The sequence below is a fragment of the Dreissena polymorpha genome, chromosome 16 (assembly GCF_020536995.1).
Source record: "Dreissena polymorpha isolate Duluth1 chromosome 16, UMN_Dpol_1.0, whole genome shotgun sequence".
In the NCBI taxonomy this organism is placed as follows: Eukaryota; Metazoa; Mollusca; class Bivalvia; order Myida; family Dreissenidae; genus Dreissena; species Dreissena polymorpha.
In genome coordinates, this window is record NC_068370.1 from 45,397,772 (window position 1) to 45,411,076 (window position 13,305).

Sequence of the window (13,305 nt, forward strand, 5' to 3'; positions counted from 1 at the left end):
CGGTTCAGCGAATAAAACCTGACGGTTTTCTGTATGCTTGTTTTGTTAGTAGGTCGCGCTAGATGGAGTTTTGCAAGTCAGTCTGCTGTTAACTACGCTAGGAACGATAACCACCGGATCTGCATGTTTATACTCCACTGGTACACTTCAGACAGCATAGTGTGTGTATGTAATCAAAAGTGTTTAACAGCTTGTGCGATGACATTGGCTAGTCTAGTGTTTAACGGCTTGTGCGACGACATTGGCCAGTTTATCATTGAAATCTTTACATATTGGCTGCTTTCAGGGAAAACGGGGCTGTCAAATAAGATTAACCTGTGCACACTGATTAGCCTGTGCAATTCGCACAAGCTTATCAAGGACGACACTTTCTGATTTTATGGTGTTTTTCGTTTAAAGAGAGTCTTTGGTACAGGGATGACAATTAATGCATATGCATTAAGGCCCGTTTTCCCCAAATGAAGCTATAATTATCTTTTTTATTAATGATTTGAAAAAACGATAAAAGTGATAATAACTTCAAAGTAACCTCGCTGAACAAGGCAAATAAACAAAATCACTTTTAAATGAAATAAACAACCAATTAGTTCTAAATTTTTACCTTGTGGCATTTTTAGTAAACATCTTAAATTGACCTTTTCACAGTTTGTCATTAAATGCTTAATATTGATAAATGTAAACATTGGATCCATTAAAAAAACAATAAAACAATTTAAAAAAAGTAACCCTCAACTGGGCTCGAACCACTGACCCCTGGAATAAAAGTCTATCGTTTAGACCACTCGGTCATCCTTGCTCATACAATGAGAGATGTATTTTATATTTTATATGTATAAGCAAAAATCGTATTATGAAAAAATAGAACGACAACAACAGAACTGTCAAAATTATTAAATCGTTCAATTTTCTCAGTTTACCAACACGTGAAAAGGTCCCTTTAATGTCTTCAGACTTGCAAATAGAATGAGTTCAATACACTGCCAGATCTTACATTATGAATAACTTACAGGTTTAGTGGTTGCCTCTTAGCCTGGGGCCAGTAGTTTTAAGCCCAGGAAGCTCAATTTCAAAAGTTGGTAAGAGTTGGGCTAAAAAGCAGGGCAACTAGCTTTTTCAAAGCTAGAACAACTCAATCCAATTAAACATAGACTACAAATTGGCGACTGTGGATCAATTAGGCCTAGCAAATAATTCAATTCCGGCTCACAACAATACATGATGCATTAAAAGTCTGTCATGTCGGCAAACCTGTTGCTTAATAATTTAAAGAAAATAGATAAAGTATTAGATACACATAACACAACATGTACATGATTCTAGGCTTGTTTTCTGTGTTCTGTGTTAGATGGTTGAGTACTGCGTGAATATATTAATGAGAGTAAATCACAGCTGCCCAGCTTGAAACCGAGCTAGGGTAAAAAGGGCTATAGACGAAATTTCACGACCTATTCCCACAAAAGTGGTGCAACGGGCCTGGTATGGAACCTGTGTGATACTCAGATGTGTCCTGCATTCTACCAATTGAGCTTACTGGCCCAGTATTTTATTGGTTTGACACGTACTGTTAAATGATGAAACAATAAAACAATATGTGTTTTGAACTTGATATTCTTTAAAAGATTTTGCATGTATTATTTTGCTGGTTCAGGGAAAGGTACTCTTAAAGAAAACACCACTGAAATTTGAAGAAGGAAGTTTTTGAATAAATTATTCGAGAATTGCAATGAAACAAAAAGTTTAATGATTCCAGAGGCTTGAAAGTAAAAGCTTCCTTATATGTACTTCATCATAATTAGATGTTCACTTTCCTACATAATTGTACTTCTTCAAATGTCAGGGTTGACAATAAATCTTAAAAGTCGGGATATTTGTGTTAATTCACTTTTTATTAAAGAGGGTAAATGCTTCCATTTAAAAAGTTTTTTTCCTTTTTTCTCTTGACATTTTTTATTTAGGGCAATTAATTCATTTGTATTTTAACTGTATTTCAATCAAGCAGTTAATGCATATTTACAACATAATTGTTATTGGCGCTTTGTGCTTATTTGTTTTGAGTTCTGGAGGTTAGTGGGGGAGGCGGTTGTTGATTGTTTTTCATTTCAAGATTTTCTTCATGTATTTTGATGCTGAACATTTTACTTCAAATAATGTATAAGTACCTAAATACATTTATCTTATCAATCTAATCAAACTATAAACAGATTAGGTAAATCAATGTATTCAGTCCCTTACAAAAACATAACTTTTCTTTGTTGAGATTTCAATTGTCCATCAAATAAATAAACTATCTGTTCTAACAAGCTCAGAACAATATAAATAATGTTGAGTGGTTCCCGCTGTTCACCTGTGGGTCAATGTCAGTTATTTTATACACTAATTGCTGGCAGTTTTTTTAACATTTCCACCTTTTTTCTGTAAAAAAATACCAGACAGTTATAGCAGGCAGTGGAGAAAGGTGGGGCATATTAATAGTAAAGCATCACCTGATGGATGGAATGTGTTGGTGTCAGAAGGAATATGTTCAGTTTTACTACTGTTTTTACTGTTGTCAGTAAGTTTGTAAAATATCTTAAAGCTGAAAATGCTGATATTGATGGCACTTTAATTACCTTTTGTGATTGCACTTATACTACCTCAGCTGTGTATGTTTATCTTGATGAAAAGAATTGGTTGATGACATGTCAATTCCTTCAGTATACTAAGATGGTGTAAGTATAAAAAGAACACCATCTAGTAGCTATTTTAATATGGTATTCTTATAATTTCCAGGTTTGTAGATTTGATAATATGCTTAATATTTACCAAAAGCATTCATTTTTTATTGGTTACCTCAGAATCTTGCAATATTCGGATTTTTAGTTATGTAATCAATAGTGTTTAACAGCTTGTGCGACGACATTGGCCAGTCTAGTATGTAGCAGCTTGTGCGACGGCATTGGCCAGCTTATCATTGAAATCTGTACATATTGGCTGCTTTCTGGGAAAACGGGGCTTAATGCATGTCAAATAAGATGTGCCTGTGCACACTGATTAGCCTCTGCAATGCACAGAAGCTAATCAAGGACGACACTTTCTGATTTTATGTTGTTTTTCGTTAAAAGAGAGTCTCTGGTACTGGGATGACAATTAATGCATATGCATTAAGCTCTGTTTTACCAAAATGAAGCTTAAATTATCTTTTTTAATAATGATTTGAAAAAAAATGATAATAGTGAAAATAACATCAAAGTAACCTCACTGACAAGGCAAATAAACAAAATCGCTTTTAAAGTTTGGCTATAAAGCAGGGCAACTAGCTTTTTCAAAGCTTGAACAACTCAATCCAATTAAACAAAGAATACATATTGGCGACTGTGGATCAATTAGGCCTAGGAAATGATTCAATTCCGGCTCACAACAACACATGATGCATGAAAAGTCTGTCATTTCGGCAAAATTGTTGTTCAATAATTTAAAGAAAATAGATTAAGTATTAGATACACATAGCACAACATGTACATGATTCTAGGCTTGTTATTTTTAGCAAGGCAACCAAAATTCTAAAGATGGTTGTCAGTGCAACAAATTGCGAAAAAAAGAGACATATTGTTGTTATTTTGTCTAAGTTATCTCTATAACATAAATATGAGGATAAACAGTGCACACACATCTCGACCTGTGCTTTAAGACAAACTCTTCATACATTTGAATGGGTTGTGTTCATTTGAAACTAGCGATATAATAAGCTATAACATAATTTTGAAAACTGAGTTGCGTCTAAGATAATGTAATAGCGAACAACTTCAGTGCCTTCAGCGCTTTGACTGTTAGATGTTCCCCGATATCTGTAGTGAATAGCGTGTTAGGAAATCAATCCTTGTTGGGTTGTGTGAATTAACCATCCCATCATGTAAGAGTCTGGACAATAACCGACATTAATAAAGCAACATTACTGTGATGGTGATATGATTGATGATTAATTATATGATGATAAGGATGATGATGATGATATTAGATATTGCATCAACAATGTATATATCTTTTAGATTTGTATCTTTATGTCTAGAGATGTATGATAAGAGCTGATGTTTAAACATCCCTTAAGTTGTGAAAACTTTACAATGACAAATACTTAATTACCCTGAACGTTTAAGAACTGGTTTTGACTGGTTCTGTTTATTATAAATGTTGACTATTGTTGAGTGTTGCGAAATGCGCACACTTTCAATGTGCATGTTTACATGGTATAGAGTGGAAAGTTTACTTTTTCCTGATAGTTTTAAACTTTAATTACAATTCATCATGCATATACATATTTTTAAAAAAAACATGCGAAATACGATAACACAGTGTATCCGATATGTGTGACACAGACACATGTAAATGATCATATATACCTGTGGGTTTAAACCTTAATCTTACAAAAAATGATAAATAGCATAGTGCCTAAAATGGCAAACTCTTGTGTTTGCTTTCTTTTGTGTGTGTTTACATACCACATTATAACCACATACCCTCTACATAGTTATTAAATGACTCTTTTTACTTCTCTGTCAATCTAACCACATAGTAAGTTATTCAATAAGTAAATATTTATAGGAAAGTGTATATCATAACGTTATTTACAACCTATCACAAGCGTTTAACGAGATGTAGGACTAACAATATTACAAATAACTCTACTATAATACTGTCATATATTTAGCATAGCTGTCATATTGTCACATCACGTTTGTTTTAACAGCACTTCTATGACTTGTAAAAGCATACAGTGTAATGCTTGATTATGTTTAAGTCAACTTATGATCACGTGTTGTTGTTGACTTGTTGACGCTGTTTTCTGAATTATCAGTTTTGGTTGTGATGACAAGGTGTGCCGGTTAACGGATAATTTTAATGACACACCCATTTATGTTGTTTGCGATAAACACCAAGGTTTGGTTGGTAATGCGGTCCCACAACTTCATCAGAATAAAAAAATGACTAAATGGGATGATACTTTGAAATAAACATTGTGGATGTTATGGAGTGCTAGGAGGGATGGAATTATACAAGTTGTTAAACTATACCAAGTAAACACTATCTAGGGGCATTTCGTGTTGTTGTATAGTATTTGATGCAAACTACTGACTGGTTGTCTGAACCATTTTGGTAATTCTAAATATCCAGAAAAGTTAAAGCTTGCAAGGATTCATTTACAGTTTTTTTTTAATTTTAACACTTAGACATTGGTCATTAAAAAGAAATCAAGTACATGCGTAATTTGTTAACACTAATGTCAGTCGCACTATTCGAAAGGAAAGCATTTCAGAATAATTGTATTCCGTCGTTGTGTTTGAATGATCGATATGAAAACTTACAACACATTTTATTTTGTCCGTTTTGTTTTACAGAGATGTGTTTTTTTTTAATTCAACATAAATAGAGCAATACATTGACTGTAATGGTTGAGTGTAGCGCCGTTAAATGTCGCATCGCCTTTATATGTCGCAGGCTACGAGATTTGTCGCAAAGTTGACGATAAATGTCGCAAGGAACGATCAATGTCGCAAATCCTACTGACGATATATGTCGCAACTTTAACGATAAATGTCGCAAATATTTCAACTGACGATATATGTGGCAACATTAACGTTAAATGTCGCACACCTGTGTATGTCATGTAAAAAATGAAAAGTTGAAGTAAAAATGACTAACACTTTCAGGTTTGATCTAGATTACCCGACGAGGTTCTTTTGGTCGACTTCCACCAGAATGGTCAGTTTTTAGCTAGTATTGTCGGATTTGGTCAGTTGTGGTCAGTATTGTCCATTATTGTCGGCTGCTGTGTCATATTTATTCATTCCCGACCAAAAAACGTTAAGTCGTATTCAAAAATGACAAAAATCCTTGTTTCAACTTGATCGGAAATCGGAAAAGCGAGGTGCCCGTAAGTTTTTGTTTTAGGTTTAAGGCAGTTTCGACAAGGTTGGTTATATAAGGTCAGTCTTACAGGAACCGTCTGGGTAGAACAAATGTTAATTCCTCGGTATTTCTGCTGGATACTGACAGCTTTGCTATATTTGCATTAGCGATTGAAGACGAATGTTCTTGGATAGAATAATCGATCCAGGATCGCACCGGGACCTCTGGTCCCAACCTCTGTGCTCAGCTCTTTGGCTAATTATGGGGCTGGCAAAGGACAATGCCTTTTTATGAAAACTTCCATGAATTACGGGTTCATTTCTTAAACGGTTGGTCGTTCGGGTGCAGCTGCGCAATGCACCAGATACTAAACACATAATGAAATTATCTCTGCATACAGCTCACTTAACTCTGTGAACGGCTTTACACCAACGTTAGTAATCAGGCTCAAATGACAAGGACTCCGTGTCGGTCGTTATTACCAGTTAACTGAACATGCTATCCGATTTTCCTTCCTAAATATGAAGAAAGGCGTGCACTATGGTCTGTGTCAATTCAATATTCTTGTACGGCGATAAGTTTAGTAGCGGAAAAAAGTCTCTTAAGCGACACATACATTACTGTTGTCATTGACAAAAATAAGATACAAACGACAATTTTTCATAGAAATCGGAATATATTTATGTCATTTTCTAAATTCCTTTTATGTTAATTTCACCAGATTATTTTCAAATCTTCACAGTTTGTTAAACTGTTGTGAAATAAATGTGTCGTTTTGGTGCTACCTTGAACGATTTGGGATCTTTGCAAGAGCGGTTTTAGGAGAGCGATGGCGTGCGTCCCCTACCCGCGTGCGTCCCCTCCCCTTAATCAGCAAGAAAAAAAAAATTAAAATGTGCATATTTAGGGCTTTTAAATCCAATGCCAAAAAAATTACCTGCGGCGCATGAAATTGGATATGCTACTATCAACCGTTTTAGGGTTAACAAATTTTTACTAAAGTATCCGCCACCTGTAAAACTTGACCTACACCCCACCCCCATTCGAAAACCCTTGATCCGCACCTGCTTTGATGTCACAAACATGATGTCACGAATTTACAGATGTTCAGATGTCAGCTCGAGTACGAAAGTCTTATTGCTAACAATCATTTTTATAGACAATTCCATGTATTTAAAAAATGGCAGCAAAATGAGAGATCGTCCATCCGGTTGACATTTAGTTTAGACATGTTTCTACAAGATCAGGTCACGATTCGCGAGTATGATTTAATGGTATGAAGTCTTCTTATCCAACAGTTGCCTTTTCTTTGATTTCATTTTGGCACACTTACTAGAGAAAGAACCATGAAGACATCAATGCTGATATTGAGGTTATTCTTTTTTATGTTTGATTTTAGTAGGGCATAACAATACCACGATTGCTCGTGTTATTTAATCATGATAACTATAGCATACCTGCATAAAAACCCTGGTTTTATAAAAAGCTTTGCAAAGTCATATACATAAAGTTTACGTGATTTGCATGAGCTTTGTTAGTGAATTTTGACTTTTTTACTGTTAAAAAAAGATATTTGAATTTTGAAAGGCGATACAAAAATAAAAACAATGACGCTAAAAATGACTTGTTCTTATTCGAGGCGAACATTTAATTTCTTCAAAACGTAGGACACGGGTGCAATATTTGTGGTTGGTCATTTTCTTGTATTTTTAAGACGTTGCCAATAGTCTCTAAACGTAGTATTTAAATTTGTACATAAATCCCGTCTATTTACTCAATGGTTTAACTGTATTATGCATTTAACATGAAAAGTATAAGTTTTAGAAAAAAAACGTAAGATTGTCGCAACTAGTATTTTCCTTAATACATCGAGACCAGAACCGATTTCATTATTTATTTCCTATATGGATTCAGCATACTGTAATAAAGTTTATATGCGAAAAATGAGAAATCTTCAATGCAAAAGGATCGTCTTTGCATCGCCTTCCTATTCCACGGTGAAATATCGCTTATATATGGCAAAATATATTTTAATTACTGAATGCATATATTGTAATTATTCAATTTTTTAGCGGAAATGTTGCGACATCCATGACGTCAAATAATAAGCCGTCGACGTCGCCAATAAACGTATCGCGAGCGTTAAAGCGTGACTACTCTAATGAATTTGTCGGTGCAGAAGTATAATGCAGCCACCGGAATAAAATACTTTATAGTTTTTTCATTGGCTACTTCAATGAAGCGCACGTGCCGTCGCAATTCGTTATCACGCGATCTGTATTATATAAGCCAATGGAAACAATCGATAGTATTCAACCCGGTGGCAGATTTTGACTACTGTTCCGACACAATCAGTAGAGTATTCGCCCTTTAACTCTGTGCGCGTGGCTCGCGATACCTTAATTTAAACAATACTGTAAAATGTTGAGATTACGGGGTACGAGGGTCAGCCCCAAAGCATCTAGAGTTTTTCAATCATTATCAAAGTACTTGACAAATTTACTTGACACTGTGTCCACCCATCGTATTACCCAATGCTTATTACATGTGCGACCGCATGGGGAAAATATGTGTCGTTTGCTATGGAATAAGGGAGCGCACAATAAAGGTCTCATATGATCGGACGGTGCAGCGAAAATGACGACGTAACAATAACGATTTAATTGGAATAATATAATACAGTGTACTTTTATGTCAAGCTAGGTAAACAGTGCTGTTGATTAAGGTCTTATAATAGATAATGAAATGTCCGTATTTTGAGATTTTTCGAAAACTGGTATTCTAAAAATATTACAACAATTTAACGCTGGTAATACATTTTAGTAAAAGCAATTAAATAGAACCGTTAACATAGTTTTAGTTGATTGTTGTTAACTAACATGATATTTATGCTGTATTTAAGGTTGATATGTTCGCTGTTGCTGATTGCGATGGCGCTAGCAAAGGGCTGGAGGACGTGTGGGCTTATGTCCGATACAGAGTATAGGATAATGTTCGAACTGGTATCGGGCGGGACGTATCATGTACCGGTTGCAGAAATGACACCCTTAGAACAATCTACACTGCGAAGATTTCACAGATACAAAGGGTTTTATTTGATTGAAAATAATCGAATGTACTAAAAGGGAAAAGAGCTTTAGTGTGAATCAAAAGGCAGCAAAGTTATAACTCATAATTACCATAAAAGTAAAGGCATTGTTGTGAGAAGGTTATATCATCTTTTAAAACGATGATATACTGAAGGTTCAGAGGCAAAGATAAAGCAAGTTATTGCTAAACTGCCGCATTATCAGAAGAGCAATGCAAAGTTTTCTTAAAAAGCACCTGTAATGCATGTGTGCAGCAGTTCTGTGCACGATATACTTCAAATCTATCTCGTCAATATGCAGAGACATGCAGTTATATACTATAAAGAAAAGTGTAAATTCATTTTAAGCGTAATGGATATATTAAGTCGGTTTGTGTGGTCACGAGCTATACCTAGCAATTCAGCCGATGTAATCACTTAACATTTCAGTCGCATATTTGCAGAATTTGATAAAACCAAAATAATTCAGCATGAAAGAAGACGTGAACTTGATGGAGAAGTAAAACGGTTGTTGAAAGTTCTCAATATACAGATTAGCAAAATTCGCCCTTATCACCCTCAAAGTCAGGGAAAGGTTGAAATGATACATAAAACATGGAAGCAAAAGATTGCATACGATTTGACGCATGCTGATAGCTTTGGTTTAAACTGAGAAAAAACAGCTACCAGAGTATCAACGTATATAAAACAATGACAAAAAAGAATGTCGAGCATGGAAGTCACCGCATGAAATTTACTATGGAAGGGATCCTTATAATAAAAATTCAAAGCAAAATCGCAAAATGCTAACAAAGAAACTATGAGATGCCGCAAAAGTCGCAACACTAAAGTGAAATAGCCGAAATGACAGAGCTCACAAGATGTCAAACAAAACACCGATTAATAATATTGTAGACTGTTTCGCTATAAGAAAAATGGTTTATTGAATAGGAGAATATGGGCAGTAGATGGTGTGATACAGGAGCGATCTTTGAAAACAAACATGTACACATTAAATATCGCGTCCTCGAATCTGCTCGAGCAGGACAATCTGCCCGTTCGGAAGAAAAATTGTGCCACGTAAACAACCTCACACAATATTCGTGTACATCAACAGGTGCATGCAACAAGCAACGGTTACGTAGAAAACAGTATTGCATACCTACAACAAAATCGTCCCAGCTTGAAAACTTGACGACATCACCTAAGCCAATATGGAATACATAGGTCGGATAAAACGCTTAGACAAGACGTAATAACCTTTTTTGGGGGCATACACCCGTACTTGGTAATAGGATTTGTGGAGCAAACTGGTGTTACTCAATACTTGAGCAACCACGAAAATATTTGTCGCGAATGTCTAAAGAATATGAATACGGTGACCAAATAACATTGCAAGCGATGTCGCACCTGTATTAAATGCAGATTTTAAAAGTGTCGTCTAAGATACATTACACTACATTGATAAGTCCGGATTGGAGTTCATGTCTGTTTAGCCGTTACCCTCGAATAATACTAGGACATAATACTAAACGCTGGTGGTGATGACCTGAACGCTGGCGTTGATGACCTGAGCGCTGACGGTGATGACCTGAGCGCTGGCGATTATGACCTGAACGCTGGCGGTGGTGACCTTAGCGCTGGCGGTGATGACCTGAACGCTGACGGTGATGACCTGAACACTGGTGGTGATGACCTGAACGCTTGCGGTGATGACGTGAACGCTGACGGTGATTGCATGAACGCGGGCGGTGATGACCTGAAAGCTAGCGGTGATGACCTGAACGCTAGCGGTGATGACCTGAGCGCTGGTGGTTATGACCTGAGCGCTGACGTTAAAGCTATGCTTAAATTATCATCAATATATTATATTGATACATACATATTAAAATCTGGCTAAACACCTCGTACAGATATGGGTGGGATTCAGATTGCATTTACGCAAAAAAAAACATCCGCAACATAACTCACCACAATTCTAATGTATTTCATTGGTTAAAATATGTTAATGTCGTTCACCAACAAAAACAAACAACAACACCATATGTTTCGTTTTAACCGTTTCAACAACAAAAAAACTACCTGAAAACACTGAAAACACGCTTGATATATTAAAGCTTAAAAACAACTGTACAAACGGATGTTATTAAAATTCCTAAACATTTTTCCCCAACGCCTATATCTTGTATAAAAAACAAGCAGCCAAACAAACTATACACTGCAATGAAATCCTAATATCAAATTTAAATTGCCTCATTTTCTGGCGTATTAATATTTATTTTAATTTTTAAGTAAGAATGCTTTTTAAGTATGAAGTGAAAAAATCTTTTTCTATGATACCTTAAACTGGAGAACGAGCTAGGAAAAACAATCTTCTTATATGCTTGCAGAATATTTGCTGATAATTCACTTGTATACATTGTCAGCTTAACGTCTGTATTGATGTCGAGCTGAATGCCTAATTATATAATACAAACATATAAAGTCAAAACCTGTGCATGATTGCATAATTGTAGGAAATCAAGTGAAACATCATATCAATGAAATCATGTTTTGTTTTAATCAATCGGTACAAAGTCATTTAAGAACATGTTGGGCGGTGTCTTTCTCTCCAAATAACAGAAAGGTATCGGTTTCTTTATGTAACAATGCTTTTTGCCTTCGCTTGTTCTTTCTATAGGTCGGTTGGTGGTGGCTTCCGAACTTACTCTTGAACTAGAACTTAATATCGCGTTGCGATTACGGATTTCAAAATGAATTGCTGTAAATATAAACCTATTTTAGAATATGTGTCGCTTAAATAACCAGATAGAGTCTGTCAATGTTAAATCTTTACATTAAAGGTGACACAAATGGTTTGCCCAAGCTCTTACTGTACATTGCGTATTGTATGCAATATCATGAACTTATAATACTCTGCTCTTTTAAATACTTGAAGGCTTTGAACCATAAATAGAAAAAAATGTATCACCATAATAAAACGTGTGATGCGAACATTCCCCGTACGTTTCAGATGAGTCGTTCACATGAAAACAACTATTAAGCACAGATTGATAAAAAAGCGTCATTACCAAACATCAAAAGCATGGAAATTTAATGCGATGACTATCATCAAAAACTAATCAAATATTTTACATCCTAGTTTATTGAAGCATAAATTAGTTCGTTTATTCTCAATGATTTCAATTTTCCGTTACCAGGCACGTAAATCAAATCCATACATCCACTTAAAGATGTGTCGCTGTTAGCCGGGTGTTAAATAGAAGCGTCAGACCGGGAATAATTTGAAAGTATAATTATATTGAAACAATAACCATGGATTTTCGAATTGAATTTATGAAAGAACTCAGTTTTCTCGAGTAAAACATGATTACAGGTATATTTATCGAGCACAGCTCATGTTTTACTTTAATTTTGTGATATGTGCTAAAAAAATTACAACTCTTATCCGAAAATGTTTGTCGTACTTATAATGCTAATAAATGTAATGCTAATGCTACTACACGTTAGAACGTTCAACTGGTTTATTTCTTGTGTTATTATTGTTGTTGTTAATGTTATTAAATTCCTTTATGCCACTTTAAATTATTAATAAAAACATACAGCAATTAAACAGCATAGACCAATAACTGGTGAATATTTTATTGTGTAAATTTTCACAATTGTTTAGATTAATCGGGTTAAATTAAGAATAATAATAATATATACAGCCACCAATCTAGAACTTAATTCACAGTTATATAATGTTCATCACGTTGTGTTATAATCTGAATGTAATCGCGTTCATACAATGAAATAAGTTTTTTGTTTGGCCTCTATGAATAATACACGAATATCAATTAGGAAGTTGGCGAAGGGGCTCAAATTGATCAAAATGTTGATTGAACAGAAAGCAAATTATTGCCTGTCAGCAGTAATAGGCGTGTATTATTTTAACAAGTACACACTATATTGTGGTAAATGTATGTATTTCTTATACATTCAAAACATAGTCAGGCCAACGTTTAGTGTTAATTTTTTGAATTTCTTTCTAAAAACTAGTATTGTTCGTTCTAAAAAAACTCGGATTTTTTAAATTATTTACTTAATATTTCTATAACGATTTTATAATACGTGTATTATTACACATGCGTTTATATATATATATATATATATATATATATATATATATATATATATATATATATATAGCACATTATTGGGAGTAAGTTTCTTTTATTTATTTAGCAAAATATATTGAAAGCAAGTTGTTATAATCAGTTAAGCGCTATCAACGAGGTTATGCAAAAGACACATTAAAGTGCATTGTAATCTCGACATCCCATTGTTGACCAGCAGTCGTTTTATTTTACCTG